This window comes from Tupaia chinensis, unplaced genomic scaffold, assembly GCF_000334495.1.
Source record: "Tupaia chinensis unplaced genomic scaffold, TupChi_1.0 Scaffold000322_1, whole genome shotgun sequence".
Lineage (NCBI taxonomy): Eukaryota > Metazoa > Chordata > Mammalia > Scandentia > Tupaiidae > Tupaia > Tupaia belangeri.
Window position 1 is genome coordinate 909909 of NW_006159816.1, and position 4456 is coordinate 914364.

The following is a 4456-nucleotide window of genomic DNA, read 5'->3' on the forward strand; positions in this document are numbered from 1 at the left end:
GGGCCCGCCCCCGCTGCCACCCGCGGGGAGGGTTAGGTTTGTTTGCTTGTTTGTTAGTTAATAATCTTTTCTTCGCTCCACGCCCCCTTCTCCAAAATTAGAAATCGAGTGGGCAGGCCAAGCCTCACAAAACGCCCCCGCGTGGAAACAAGTGTCTCCTTCGGGCCCCTGAAACGTATTCTTCAAGGAGTCGTCTGAATGTATGCGTGTAGTGTTGGGGGGACTGGGGTAAGGATAAAGCCAGGGGTTCGTGACTGAGGTTGCCAGAATGTCGGGACTGCGAGAGACCGAGCTTGGCGGAGCGCTGCTTCCGAAAGTTATTTATCGTGGTTGTGCTGTGTCTGGGAAGAGACTGAGAAGGAATCTGAAATGTCTGAAGTTGGATGTGGAGAGGTGAAGGGAGAGAGAGCAAAGGGTGACAGGGGAAATGTAGTGATAGTTGGATTGCGGAAGCCACAAGATGCCTCAAGAAACAGTATCAAGGTTCAGGACTATTTTTTAAATCAACTTCAGCAAACTCTTTTATTATTTAAAAAATCTCATCAGCGAAAGTCTAATTCTATCTAAAATCCTAAAATCAGACCCTGATATATTAAGTGATAATGTTCCCTGTACAGTTCTGTCTAAACTAGCTACTCACCTAAGTAATTACCTAATATTTAACATTTAATATTTTATTGTCCTTGGCTGTACTGTATTCTGAAGATCAAGTTAGCACATTTTTTATATTAACTTGGTTAAAAATAATATTCTGCATAAATAGTATTTTAAAAAAGATTGTTTTTTATTTAAAATTAAAATTAAGAGCTTGATAAACTCCCTAATGGAAGCATTTTTATCACAAAGTACTTAAATGTATCTTCATTGATAATAATAATTGAAGAATTTCAAATGTAGAATGCTCTAGAGGTCAGAGTGCCTAGTTTTTGTCCAGACGCTTACACATAAGGCATAGACTACTAAAGTAGTGTACTGATTTTCCTATCTTCTTCTTTCTTGTTTCCTTTCTAAAACATTGCTCCCGATTTATAATACCCAGAACACCTCTGTTTCTTACTGAAATCAACAACTCCTAATAGCTTGCCAATATCCCCAAGATCAAATCTAAAATATAGCTTAACTATCCAGAACTATCATATTATTATCCTGGGCAGTGTATATTTACTGCAAAATAAAGCAGGTGGGTTAGAGTACTTTTAAGTACTTGAAATTTCACTATTAGGGAATCTTTTCTTTGAATCTGTTAGACTTCTCAGCCTTCAAGTGTCCTATACTTAGCAGCTAACAGTTTAATGGCCCTCCAAGATAGATTAGAATGTAGCTAATTGCAGAGAACTGAGAATAAAAGGGAATAAGGGGGAACCAGCAGTTAGCGTAATGGCTATGTCACTGGACTCCCACTAGTCAACCGTGGTTCGCGTCTCAGACCCGGTGGCTTAAATCTCACGCCTAGCGCATGTGCGTGCGTGCCCAAGATCCGAGAGGAGAATGGAAGAGAAGGGATTGCGGCGTGACCATCCCCCCTGGGGGGTGATTTCTCGCTTTCTGTCTCTATGTCTCTGTCTGGCTGGCGAGCGCACGCGCCCTATAGCGAAAACCTATCCAAAAAAAAAAAAAGGGGGGGGAATAAGGGAGGTGCCTAGTAAAGAGGCACTGAGAGGACTGGTCAAATGCCACAGAATAAAATGTGCTACCTTGGACCAGAAGATAGCATAAATGGATACATTGCTAGACTCCCACATAATCGACCTGGGTTCTAGTCCTAGACATGGAGGCTTCAAACTCATGCCAGTCGTGTATGTGAGCAGGGCCCAAAATCTCAAGAGGAGAGTGGAGAAGGAATTGTGGCATGGCCATTCCCCCTGGCAATGATTTCTTGCTTTCTGGCTCTCTGTCTGTTTCTCTCTGTCTCTCTGGGGAGTACGCACACCCTATAGCAAAAATCTCTCAAAAAAAAAAAAAATGCTGCCTTCCTGGTTTTATTCAGGGCCCTTCCAGACCCTGTCCTGTTCCTCCTCTGCTCCCAGTTTCAGTTCTGCCATCTCACCGTGCCATTACTGGCTCTTTGCCCTCATCTTAATTCATGCCTGTTCTTTCTGTCTGTTGCTTTCAGGACCAGCAAAATCGAGCGGTGCCAGAATTCTTCACCCCATCATTCCATGACTCCTGACCACATCCCTTCCACAGTTCTCTGATCTACCACAGAACATCTGTATCATTTATTCTGGGACTGATTTGTGCAATAAATAATATCACTGGCCCCAGAGGGTATGTTTAGCTCAACAGACAGATTGTAAACTGTGAGATTAAAATACATTTCTCAACATTCTTCTTGCACTCCTTATGCTTTCGATACAGTACAGATCCTACAAGAGAGAATGAGCCTTCTGGAGGTAAACCTTCTATTTTTTCTATGGCTCATCATAGACACTCCAACTGATAAAATATTTGCTTCATGTTCGTTCTCAAGGCCTATTATCTTTTATCTAGTTTTGCTATCATTTAAATACATTTATTAAAAATTTGCCAAAGCCGGGACCAGCAGTTGGTGTAATGGCTATGTCGCTGGGCTCCCACGTAGTCGACCATGGTTTGCGTCCTGGAGCCGGTGGCTTAAACTCACGCCGGGTGCATGTGCATGTGTGCCCAAGATCCTGAGAAGAGAATGGAGGAGAAGGGATTGCAGCATGGCCATCCCCCCTGGGGGATGATTTCTCGCTTTCTGTCTCTCTGTCTCTCTCTGTCTGTCTGGCGAGCGCACGCACCCTATAGCAGAAAAAAAAAAAACCTCTTAAAAAACAAAAATTTTGCCAAAGCCTCATGTGCTTGCCACAGAGAGAGAGAATCAAAGAGAAGGGAGAAAGTATTCCCCAATGGGAAATGGTCATGCCGCCCTGTCTTCTCCATTTCTCCATCTTCTCAGGCTTTGGGGCACACATGCATACATGTCAGTTTTTTTGCAGGCCATCAGGGCCAGAATTCTGGCTGTATGGAATCTGGCTTCCCTTAGTCACTAGTCCATAGGGCTGACCCTAAGTAGGTTTTTAGGTACTAACAGCAAAGAATTCCTGAGAAAGACAATGATGAACCATAAATTATAAAAATCAAACCACCAGAGTCCAATAATAAAGAAAAAATGCCAGCAGGTAATATTAGAATATAGGACAATGATTCTTGTATCTCAATAGCACAAAAGTATGTTTTATTCTATATGGCAGTTTTAAAGGCAAAGTGTTGAGGATATGGAAATGATAGAGAAGTCCTTGAAACAACATGTCATTGCCTTGAAAAGTAAGTGGTTTTAGTTATATTTTCAACTTTGATATTTTTTTAAATGCCCAAGGTGTTTCCTTTACTCAATAGTGAATGCTACACACAAGGAGAGTCTATATGTTTGCTATTTCAAAAATTTTGGGTTTTTTCCAAACAAGTACTGTATCATAGACCAAGTGTAAATCCGTATTTCAAAAGCCCTACATAAAGAGTATTGTCTAAGTCACTAAGGCTTGCAAGACAGAGGAATAAAGTTTATATTACATGTGGAAATTCCATTCAGTATAATTTAATGGAAACAGTAGGGTCTTTGGTGTCATTCTAAAGTTTGAAATCTGTTTCCTTCTTTTTCTAGCTATGTGGCTTAGGGCAAGACAGATAATATCTCAGGCCATCCTTGCCTGAGAAAGAGCAATCATAACTACCTTCCTAAGTTGATGTAAACATCCCACGAAATAAGATAGGTTCTCAGTACAGCTATTAGAACTATTATATTATAAAAGGTGAAATAAGTTAGTTTCGTACGGAAGGAATTATTCTTATACTAGTAAACAGTATCTTTCTTCATGTTTTGGCAGCTTAAATTTTGATACAAGTTCCAGTTATGACAGAAAACACAACTCTGGTTAAATTAGATAATTTTAAGTGAAAAAAGTTTATATCATTAGTAAAATATCATATGTGATTTAGTAACTTACTTTTTACTTTTTCAGAGCTTAACATATGCCTCAAAATTATTACTATTGAGTAAACTAAGGCATTTAGGTATAGTTAAGGTACTGATTTTTCAATAATATTAATGTAATAAATGTTATCTTGTGCAAAGAAATCTTAGTAATTCAGATTCTGATCAGTAGTAGAGTTGCAGTTGTGTCAAATTTTCACCCCTTATTAAGACAAAAAGGAGGGACCAGCAGTTGTTGTAATGGCTATGTCACTGGACTCCCATGTAGTCGACCATGGTTCGAGTCCTGGACCCGGTGGCTTAAACTAATGCCAGGCGTATGTGTGTGTGTGCCCAAGATCTCAAGAGGAGAATGAAGGAAAAGGGATTGTGGTCTGTCCATCTCCCCTGGGGGGTGATTTCTCACTTTCTGTCTTTCTATCTCTATCTTTCTGGTTAGTGCACATGCCCTATAACAAAAACCTCTTCCCCTCCTAAAAAAAAAAAAAAAAAATATAT